Source organism: Miniopterus natalensis, chromosome 19 (assembly GCF_054644295.1).
Source record: "Miniopterus natalensis isolate mMinNat1 chromosome 19, mMinNat1.hap1, whole genome shotgun sequence".
NCBI classification, from domain to species: Eukaryota; Metazoa; Chordata; class Mammalia; order Chiroptera; family Miniopteridae; genus Miniopterus; species Miniopterus natalensis.
The window spans coordinates 20,675,764-20,688,025 of NC_142099.1; positions in this window are offsets into that span (position 1 = coordinate 20,675,764).

The following is a 12,262-nucleotide window of genomic DNA, read 5'->3' on the forward strand; positions in this document are numbered from 1 at the left end:
CAGGGTGATCTTAAGTTATTTAAATTCTTAGCCTCAGTTTTATAAAAACAGGTTTGTAACTATCTGTCTCCAGCGTTAGTTAATGTAGAAATTAGATGAGGGGGTGTGTGTGTGTGTGTGTGTGTGTGTGTGTGTGTGAGTGAAGGCACATTGCACAGGGTGTGGCACATGCAGTGTCTTTTGTCCTCTCTGTTTTCTCTAGGGACTTACTCCCTATGTCCCATACAGTCATAGCTACCATTTGTTGAGTCTTACTATGAACTGGTCACTTTACATACGTTATCTCTAATCCTCATAACACTTTGTCAGTAGGTATCATCATCTTCATTTTGCTGAAGTTTAAATAAGTTATGTTTCTTAACAAGGTCACATTTAATAAGTAGCAGAGGCATGATTTAAACCCAAGTCTTCTCCATATACAGCTTGTGCTCTTTCCAGTACACCACCCTATCTGCACACAGTAGGCACTCACTTGATACTTGATTAAAATGGTAAGGTATCCCCCAGCCTGCTTGTGCTCAGTGGTTGAACGTTGACCTATAAACCAGGAGATCGCAGTTTCATTCCAGGTCCGGGCGCATGCCCAGGTTTCGGGCTCTATCCCCACTGGGGGGCACGTAGGAGGCAGCTGATCAATGACTCTCTAATCATTGATGTTTCTATCCCTCTCCCTTCCTCTTTCTGAAATCAATAAAAACATACTTTTTAAAAAAATTGTAAGGTATCCCCTACTCAAAACCATGCTCTATAGTGAACCTGGGGAACAAAGGAATCAAAACTTTACAATGAATCAGAAAATCAATAAAGTCCCTTATAAATTTGTGAAAGTCTGAGTCTTTTTTTTCTCAGCCTTTGGCAGTATGGCTTTGATGCTGAATAAGGCCTGGAGGGCCAAATGAAGGGAGTTGTCACACATTTCATGGAAATGTCAATGAAGGCCACGGATAAGATTCATTACTTGTCAATTCTTGGCAGACAGGAATAGCTGATGCCCAGAGGGAAAATTAAAAGCTCCTTACTTTGCAAACAAACTCACCCAGGGTAGATCTAGTGGTTAGAGCTGGAGGATTGTTTAGGGGTCATATAGTTAAATTTTCTCATTCTACAGATGAAAAAAATTGAGGCTTGGAGAGTGAAATGATTTTCCAAAAGGAACTCTGATACCAATTATAGACTTCATGCCTTTACAAAAATATGTTCAACATGGCTAGTCATTAGGGAAATGCCGATTAAGGCCACAGTGAGCTATCACCACACACCTATAAGAACAGTTAAAATAAAAAAGTAGTGACAACACCAAATTCTGACGAGGATGTGGAGAATCTGAATCACTTAATCATTGTTGGTGGGAACAGAAAATGGTACTGGCATTCTGGAAAATAGCCTGGCTATTTCTTTAAAAACTAAATATATACTTACCCTGGCAGTTACAATTCTGGCAATTGACCCCAGAGAAGTGTGTACACATTAAAGTGTGTACACATTTAAATCTGTGCACAGTTCTTCATAACTGCTTTATTTGTAGTAGCCCAAAACTGGAAACAGCCAAAATATACCTCCATAAATGAATGGTTAAACAATGCTACATCCATGCTATGGAATACTACTCAGCAATAAAAAGGAACAAACTATTTATATGTGCAACGATTTGAATGAATCTCAAGGGCATTATGCTGAGTGAAAATTGCCAATCTCAAAAAGTCACGTACTATATAATTCCATTTATTTTCAAAATGACAAAATTATAGAGATGGAAAACAGATTAGTGGTTGCCGGGGTTGGGTGGGGGGAAGGGGGGGCGTGACTATTAAGAGAGCTTTTTGTGATGGGAGTCCTGTATCTTGATCACAGTGGTGCTCTCATAAACCTACACGTGTGATAAAATGAGAGAACTATGTACACATCTTGTATCAGTATCAGTTTCTCGCTTTCAATATTGTACCATAATTATAAGATGTAACCATAAGATGGAGGAAACTTGGCAAAGGGTACAGGGCATCTCTCTGTACTATCTTTATGCTTTCCTGTGACTCTATAATTATTTCAAAATACAATTTTTTTAAAATTGAAGGACAATGCAGTAACTCATTTCTGTTAGGATAACTTATAATTATCTGGCTTACATGAAACTAGTTTCATGTAGAAATTGGCCAAATAATAAAAGTGACTGACAGTTGAGCTTGTTAAAGTAATCTTTGCCTGTTATTACAGCTACCCCCAAAACTCTTTTTTTAGAAAAATCCCATTTAGTTTGCAGTCAGTAGATTGTACATTAAGACACTTAAGGGAACCCCTTTAACAATAGAATAATCTGAAAAGGCTGTATTATTAGAATTTGGTCATTTCATGTTGTAACATTAAAAGTAGTTTGTTTGGGGAGTATTGGGGGGCATTTCCACTGTGTTAAAACCCCATAGAAGAAAAGGTGCAAGGTATTTGGTCCCTGGAGCTTGCCGCTGTCTTTCATAATTTGAAGATGCCCCTACCTAGGGGGAGCTTCATCTGCCTGTGTGACTGAAAATTCTCTTTGCTTGATGGTGGCAGCTCATGGTGATTAAACTCTTTCAGGGGGGCTACCACTTGGGACTGGTTACACTTGAACCGTTCTGATTGTTGGTTCTTGGGCTGGTTCCTTTGCAGCAGCTATTTTCTAGCTGTTCACAGCTACACCTTGAATCTGTAAGTAAACCACCCATTTTCTGGGGCTCCTAGTGACCTAGGAGTATGACTAATGCTCCCATTGTGCCTGTACTTGTCAACCTAATGAATGAACTTCCAATAACTGCATATTTCCTGAGAGGGAGCTCCCCATGCAATTTATCCACATACTTAGTTAGGCACGATCGCCACAATTTCAACACTGCTTGGCGTTTACTTATAACCCTGGTCGGTTTTGGCCATAACAGTTCCATAGCGCCTCAGCCACAAAGGGACCTGCAACCTATCTCCCTTTACCTTCTTTGCTTTAGTCTCAGCAGAGGCTCTGGGCTGGTCCCTCATCTTAGGCTCTAGATCCCACCCTTTACTGACTCCCCCAAGACCTTTCCCCGCCAGTTATCCCTCTCCCTGCTGTAGCTTCAACTTCAGAGACTCGTGTAGGTATATATAGAAAAGGGCAGATGTTTCCCAGCCAGCCAGACGGGTTTGAATCCCACCTCCTCTGTTTACTAGCTGTGTGATCTTAAGAACTTTAAAAAAAAATTGTGGTAAAATACACATAACAATAAATTCACCATCTTAACCGTTTACAGTATACCACTCAGTAGTGTTCAGTACACGCACATTGGGCAACCCACCCCCAGAATGCTTGTCTGTCACCTCCCCAAACGGAAACTCCACAGTCCCCGAGCCCTGCCCTATCCCTCCCCTCCAGCCCTTGGCAACCACCACTCTATTTCCTGTTGTATGAGTTTCACTGCTTTAGGTACCTCATATGAGTAGACTCATGCAGTGTTTGTCTTTGTGACTGGCTCATTTCACTTAGCACAATGCCCTCGTGTTGTAGCACGTCTTGAGCAAGTTTTAAAAACCATCTCCAGACCCATTTCCTCACCGTCAGCCCCAGGCCTTCCCGAGGATGCTGAGAGGACTAAGATGGGAGCTCAATATTGGTTGGTTCCCTTTCCTCTTATTCCCTATGGCCCTCCCCTGGGTGAAGATTCCTTGCCTTTCAACAAATCTTTCTCAACTTTCAGAAACCCTCCCAAGTTCCTGGGTCTCTCTCTACTTTCCTCTTGGCACAGAGTTGTTAAGAGCGTGCTGCCCGCTAGCTGTCTCCACTCCCCACTTCCCCTCCAGCGCCCTGCAGAGGACTTAGGTATGTCACCACCACTCCAGTCCTACTGCTGCTGGGGAGGTCACCAGGATACTCCCAACTGCCCCATCTACTTCTCAGTTTAATTTCACTTGTCCTTTCTGCAATGACATGAATTAACATCGCTGAATAGACTTCCTTTGGTGAAATCTTCCTTGGCTTCTGTGATGCCCTGTGTACCATTGCTAACTGGTCAAAAGGTAGTTAGCGATAAGGTGACAGAGGGTGTGTTTTAATTATTCTTTTTTTCACTCATTCAACAACTATTGTTTGAGCACACTATGTGCCAGCTGTTGTCCTAGGTGTTGGAGATACTGCAGTGTACAGCACAGAAAATGGGGCGCCCTAGATGCTGTGAGGGAAGACGCTATTTCACTGAGGGTTGGACTGTGGCTGGAGCTCCTCCCCTCGCCCCCATCTTTCTGTTCATTATTCTCTTCTGCAACTAGTAGAGGATACGTAGCTCAAACCTCTTTCTCTGGTACCGTGAGCCTTGGCCCCGAGCTCTCCCTTGCCCCCTGCCCTGCATCATGGAGGAGTTACCTTTGCCCTCTGATCCCACCCTTGTCCTTGCACACAGGCCTAGTGTAGGACTGATCACAATGAATTTCTATATGCAACCAGCCTGTCTCCCCTACAGGGTGAGCTGCGTGGAGACACTGCTGGAGGGGGCCACACTCATCCTGGCGTTTCCGGGGCCTGCACCTTGCCTGGTCCATAGTAGACAATCAGTGAATCTTCATTGGATAGATGAAGTGGAAGAATTTATTTTTTAAGTTAATTAACTAGAGTGTTATGATGGTTCTTTCTGTCTCTTACATTTTGTCAGTTTGGATTCTGAACTGCAGGGATTTTAATAAACCCCAGAAACATTTAGGACACATCTCCTTTTTCCTTTAAACATTCTTCCACTTCCACTAATCTGGTAAATAAAGCCAGGCTGCTCAAAGTCTTTGTCATTCCTCTTTTTCTAGCATGTTGAAATGAGAGGGGACCTTACATGAACCTCATCATGTCACCAATTAGGATCCTGAGGACTGGAGTGCCATGACTTGCACCAGGTCATTGACTGGCTAGGGGCAGAACCCATGGGAGGATCTGTTTCCTTACCCAGTGTTCTTTCCACTATCCCCTACTCTCTCTTGAAAATTCAAAGCAACAGATATTTATGGGCTGCCAATTAGATAGAAGACAGTAGGCTGAATTCTCCTGGAGAAACAGATTGAAAAAAGCTCCCTCCCTTGAGCCATTTTATAATCTAGTAAGAAGAAAGATATACATGCAGAAAACTGTAGAAAATTTATGCAAAAATAAGGTGCATGAAAAATTAATGTGGCAATGAGCTCCAACTTGAAGGACTGGCCTGGGAGTAACTGAGCCCCTCTTCTCATTTGGGAGAGTGGTTCTGGGTGTATAGAGATGGGGGGCATCGAGTCCTCCACTGGTCCCAGAGACCATTTCCAGCACAGCTGGTGGGGTTGGAACACCGCTCACCTCTCACTGTGTACTTCAGTAGAGGCAGGGGACCATGACCGTGCCCAGACCAACCACAGGTTTTCTGAGCAGAGAAGAAAGAACCATGCTCTGTATTTCAGGCACGTATTTACAACCTTATCTTTTCTTAATCTAAAATGTTCCTGAACAAGGGCTTTTGAGCCAAGAGTCTTAGTTTGCAATTCTAGTCAATGCAACTTGATTTTGTAAAACAACCTCCAGAAATGCCCAGGATATTAAGTGATATAGGACTGCAGAGAATAGTCCTTAGAATTAATGTGCTAATGAGGCAGTAACACAGCTTTGCTCAGGATTAACACATTCAGGAGCCAACCAATTAACTGCCCTTTCTAATACCTCCCAGGCATATTCTGTGTTCAGAACTTGGTAAAGCTCCTGGCAGATGTAAATCTCAGCTCTCCAATGCTTTCTGTTGTTTTGCGGGGCTTGGGCAGTGGGGGAGGAGTTAAATAATGAATGGCCTTAAAGCTAGCTGAGTGACAAATCCCAGATTGAGCTGTCTTGTCCTTATACTCAATTTTGGTCACATACCTGCATAATCACGTATTTGCTTAGCATCATTCCAGCCCTTTATGGATTCACACAGCCTTTCCCCCACTCCAGTTTGGGGCAGAGCGGAAGTGTGCTCTCTGAGCAGCAAGTACTCTACTTTGCCTACTGTTCTGACTCTAACCTTGCTCCCTAGCTAATGTCCCTCCATCATGCAGAATCCTTACCAGAGTAAAAAGAATGTAAGCGTCTCCGGATCCGAAAGTCTAACATTTGAGTCAGGAGGGTCCTTTGGAAATATCACACCACGTGTATATACTCCCATCCCTCTCTCTTTACCTTAAAAGCCCACCCATGGTCTCCAACATATCCCTTTTCATCATGAGGTTTTTGCTTCTTTAAGATGTTTCAAGGAGTCAAGTTTGGGAAAGAGAATGTATAACCATATTTGTATCACTCTTCCATTTTCTTTCCTGAAAACCGTTTCTTCAAGGGAAAAATAGCTGGTTTTCTCCTCTCTATTAATTTAACAACCGTGTGCTGAGTGTAGCTCTTTACAGTGCTAGGTGCTGAAGAGGATACATGCAGAGCAAGTCTTGTTGGAATATCAGAATTAATCATATCACTTCTCTATTTTGCCTACCTGTCAGAAGAAAGTTTGCCAACTATATACTCTGTTTTCTAGAATGTCAGGAGAAAAAGAGATAATGTATGAGTATTCCAAGTGTCTCCCTCTAGTATTTACTCTCCCATCCATCCATGCATCCATCCACCCATCTATCCACGCATCCATGCATCCATCCATCCATCCATGCATCCATCCATCCATGCATGCATCCATCCATCCATCCATGCATGCATCCATCCACCCCAACACTTGAGTCTTCCAACATTTGAGTGTTTTGGACCAAGTGCTGTGCAAGGCACTGAGGATATGCACAGAAGACCTGCTGCTGCCCCTGGGAAGTCCCAGTCAGAGGGACATGGCTGTATGATCAGACTGTGAACTAGAATGTCACTGTTAGAGTGGAAGCAAGTACACAATGCAAACTGAACCAAGCTCACAGTTTCTAGCAGCTGAGGTTGATTGTGAATTAATTCGTGGAACAGATTTCTGTATTTGATAGCTGTTCTAATACCCACTGGGTATATTTTCAGGGAAATTTAAAAACGGCAAAACCTAGATTTGATATGTGTAATCTGTTCGTCCTCTGGGGGCACGTTGGCCCTTCCATCTCTCCGCCCTCCCTGTCTTCAGGCTCCCGACCTCCTGGAAGGCGTGCTGCTGGTCTGCTCCCTTTGTTTAGTGCATTGTGTGCTTTCCCTCCCCATCCACAGCCCCACTCATGTCGGGAGGCGTTTCAGGACCCCCGAGAGCCTGGGCTGGCAGAGCAAATTGACATGTGGGAGTGCGAGAGGCAGTTTTTCGGAGAAGAGGGAGAGGAAGAGGTACACATGGCAGGCTGAGAGCAGAACGGGGGAGGCGGAAACAAGAAAGAAAGGGGGCGAGGCAGAGAAAGAAGAAAAGGCAACACCAGCCCCAGCAGATCTCTCTAGACTTGGCGTTGAGCAGTTTCTCTAAGGGGAGTCAAGTGTAAGACGGGGCTGGCTGGAGCAGCCCTTCCAAACAGGGGCGAGGTGAGCAGATTGCAGGGATACCAGAGCACCTGACTCATTCACTGAGCGGCATCTTAAAGGGCGATTTCATTTCCAAATTATGAATAGAGGGGAAAGAAAACCTCCCCAGCATCCATCATGTGTTGCTTTTGAAAATTATTATTTTCGAGCATGAAGCGGTTTCCTGTCTTTAAAGCCTATTATCTATTTCCCTTCCAGGTGGAGCCTGGGCTGCCTGCTAATTTAATCCCCTGGGTTTCCCCCTCTGCCTTCAAGATCTCACAGAGATGCAGGCTTCAGAAAGAGGGCACCTTTGTGTCTTCCTTCCCCGAAGGCCCCCATCTACCCTGGCAGCCAAGGAGTGCTATTTTGGGAAACAGCAGCTGAGTGGGAAGGATTGTTAATTGTTTGTCAAACCCTTCCAGTCTAGTTAGATCTCATGGCAAAAAAAAAGAGAAAAAGAGCAGAACCGTACCCTTTCCTTCATTTTATTTTACTCTCCCATCTGTGAGAAGGGAGGGAGGTAAAGGGCTTCTTTTCCTCCTCAAGCACAGTCACCTCACTAATGTGTTGTTTTTAAAAAAATAAACCCAATTCTTCTAACCAATTGGAAACATTAAAAAACATAATATTGGCCCAAAACCAAGCAAAGTGCAATAGTTGAAAAATCATTTACAAGCCTCAAAACAAATAAATCATAAATCCCCATCATAACAGAAAAGAGACATGAGGGGCCCTGCCATTCATTCAGACCATAGCTTCTATTCAACCCCTTTAGGCCAAACTGACTAAGCAGATCCCCCTCCCCGCCCGCCACCACCCATTGACACACACCACTGACACACTAGAAAACAATTCTGCCCAGACACACTGATCAGAACAGCCACGGTGACACGCGCTCACTCTATCATGGAAGGCGTGGAAAAATTCAACATCAAACAGCTTTAGAGTCAGACTGAAAAAACGGCTCCTTGGGATTTTGACCTCAGCTACCACGTGCCTCTGAAACTTCCCAAGCATTACTCAGCCTGGCGGGGGTGTGTGTGTGTGTGTGTGTGTGTGTGTGTGTGTGTGTGTGTGTGTGTGTGAAAAGACTGGGAATCAAAATCTTACTCTTCTTAAAAGAACGTTTTATAACTACGTGTAGTTTGTTTTGCTCCCTTGACTAATTCTCATATGGAAGGACGTCTAGTTCACCTTGACTTTTAAAGGACACTTTCCCCCCGCCCCCAAAAAAGGATTTTCTGGTATTTTCAGGGAATACCAAAATGAACTGTCACTTACTAGGAGAGGAGTTGGACTCAGAGAACTTTATAAAATGATGATGCAGGGAAGGATATGAGAATGCTGCCTATTTTACAGTTATTTTCCTCAAAAGAGCTCAGACTGTCTTGTAAACATAAATCTGCTAATCCACACCCTAGCTCCTGGTTAGACAGCAGGTCTTAAACTTCCTTTTACACTGGAGGATGTGTCTGTATAAATACTCAGAATTTGCTTAGTCAAAATGAGCATGAAAAGGGATAATGATTTTTGGTTTTCGAACTGAATGAGCCTTTATGTTAAAATTTAGATCAGCTGTGTTGATCTAAAATGAACTTGACTGATGAATTAGAATTTGTTCTATTAGAATGGGGAGTGGGAGAAAGAGGCAAGACTTTTTTATTGGCTGGAAGATAGATAAGTTGTCCCTAAATGAGGTGCTGATACCCAGGAGGGTTTCGGTACATCACTAACCCGTAATAATAGTTTAATCAGGACAGAGTAGGCAAGCAATTACTTTCTCAGTAATAGAATCACACATTTGTAAATAGCATGGCAGAAGAAGCAAAGTGTCTATCAAAGATCAACTTGTTTTATGTGAAAAAATAGCTTTTATAGGGAAATAGTTGAGCTTAGGGTCATGAATAATTATGAGCTAGAGTAAGGTGAAATGTATTGGCAGTGATAATTTGGTTGATATGCCACTAGAATAATTTATGTTGAGTATTCCTTTTTTTTACCCTCGAGTTGGCTATGTTTGAATATTTTAGCTTCGAGTTTATTAATTAATTTATCAAATAGTTATTGATCCCTTGATATGTACATACCAGTATTTGTTGTTCTGGGCATGGATGAAGCAGATTGCAAAAAAGTCTAATGCAGTATCTCCTGGAACTTTATAATGTTCCTGGGAAATGAGAAATAATATCTGTGTACAAGTTAAATAAATAACATGTGAGTAACTAAAATACAAAACCAAAATAAGGGACATCACAAGATAACAAGTGATATTGTGGTTTTAAGTAACGAATGGCTGTTAGGTTATGAGAGAGTGTGTGTGTCCAAGTGAGCACTGTAAACACCAGTGGGCATGGAAGGCTTCCTGGAGGAAGTGGTGGTACAGAATTTAGGCAGGAGGGAGAGGGCATTTTGTTGGGGAAATAGAGGAGACATATCTTTTTTTTTTTTTTTAATCCTCACCCGAGGATATGCTCACTGATTTTAGAAGGGGAGAGGGAGAGAGAGAAAAAAAATACTGAGGTGAGAGAGAACAGGCACTGGTTGCCCGACTGGGGGTCGAACCAGCAACCTTTCAGTACGTGGACAACGCTCCAACCAACTGAGCCACACTGGCCAGGGCGACATATACTTTTGATTAGACCTGTTGCTCGGCATGGTAGAAAGGTTGGAAAGGTTTGCCTAGATTCATAGAATCGTAGAATTCTAGGCCTGAAATGATCCTAAAACAATCAGCTAGTCCACTGGCTCTCAAACGTGGCTGTACATTGTAATCACCTACAACGCTTTAAAAGGTTCCAACGCCTGGACCTCACCCCAGAGATTCTGATCGCCTCCAAAGGCTCCTCAGGTGATTCTAATGCGCAGCCACAGCCTGAAGGCTGATTTAGCCCTGCTCCCCAGTTCCGCCGGGGAGGGCCCATCTGCAGCTCTGCCCGTGCATGGCTGGCTCTGCTCACCATTCCAGGCCGCTCGCCTTTCACAGGCCCGAGGGGCGACATGCGCCGTAAATGTCATGGGAAACCACTGAAGCCTTCTGTGCAGGAAAGTGGCCCTTGAAAACAAACGATCCTGTAAATTCCAGATGAGAAGCATGAATGCACCCTAACAACACACGAGAATCATGCTACCCGAATGAATACTCTCTCTGAAATTTACGTCTGCATGTGTGTATTTTGAATTTAAAAATAGTATTGTGAAAATCTCTGCCATCATATTCAGATACGTAGAATTGTGTTTCTCTACTTCTGTGGCGACTTCTCGGTTCTGGAAAGAACTCTCTGCTGGTTAGTTAGCTCTGTTTTTTACATTTTTCTTTGATTTTCTCCTCAACTCCACAACTTTTTTATGTTTCATTTCCTTTTTACTTTATCTTTCCTCTCCTTTCCCTCGTCTTCAATCAAGGACGTTTGTTAACTGCGCACAAAATGCTGGTGCATATTTATATGTCCACACCTCCCTATCCCTTTATTACCCGTAGGGCAATGTTGTCCAGTAGAAATATAATTTGAGCCACATATGTAAAAAGAAACGGGTTATATTAATTTTAATAATATCTTTTATTTAACCTGAGCAATCTAGAATTTTATCATTTCAACATGTAACCATTCTAAAAATATTGAGATATTTTGCGTTCTCTTTTCGGTGCTAAGTCTGAAATCTGCTATGCGTTTTACAATTACAGCATCCTTTCAGAAACTAAATTTTCAAACTTCAGAAATATGACACAATAAAGTTGGGTTTCAGGACAAGGATTTTATTTATTATGCTTCATTTTTTAGGTTTGAATTAAATGGAATTTAAAATTTGTTTCCTCGGTTGTGTGGGCCACATTGGCCTGGTGGCTGCTGTGTTGGAAAGGGCAGGTTTTATATGGTGGTGTTTCCTCCTTCGGTGACTTGAGAGGGTACTAGGTTCATATTCATGAGTTTTGAGTGCTTTACATATTGAGGAATTTGCTTTCCTTGGAGTATTAAAGAAGGCAAGGTATGACAAAGCTGATCATAAAAACATACGAAGGTTCTCTGAACCAAGATAGGAAATTTAGGGCAAGAAAGAAAGTGGGGCTGTAATAGTTTAGGAAAGGAAATGGGGAGGAGAAAAGAAAACAGGTTTTGGTGCCCATCCCTAGTCAAATGCTATCTGGAGATAAGGAAATTTATAGTAGTCAAGCAGCCAAGAAAAAAAAGGGTATAAAATATGCCAGAATTGTGAGAGAGAAAAAGTTGAATTAGAAGATGGATTTTTCTGTTCTCAGAAGAACAAGAGGAGTATTGCTTACAGAAAGAGCTAATAGTGTATTTTTATAGAGCTTTTTCCCTAAAGAATTCAGGATGTTATATAAATAATTATTTACTCACATAAACAACTTTGACCCCCAAAATTCCAAAGGTCCTCACACTGAAAGGTAGGCACAGTGCAGATAACTTGTTTTTTAAAATATCCAATTTTTAGGATTTTTTAATTGAATTTATTGGGGTGACATTGATTAATAAAACCATACAAGTTTCAAGCGTACAACTCAATAAAACATCATCTGCATACTGCATTGTGCACTCACCACCCAAAGTCAAGTCTCTCTCCGTCCCCATTTCACTTATTTTTATTTCACTCACTCACCTCTCACTCACTGTTACTTCTCACAGAGCTATTGTGTGCATAATCCATAGCGAGCTTGCATTGTTCTTATACAGACTAGACTCAATTTAAGACAATATAAGCTCTGTAATCACCTGATAATAATACTTAGCCTTCAATTAGTCAAGCAAACAAGAAATAAAGTCAACAGCAGTGGGCAGACAGACCCTATACTGAGAGGAATTCCCA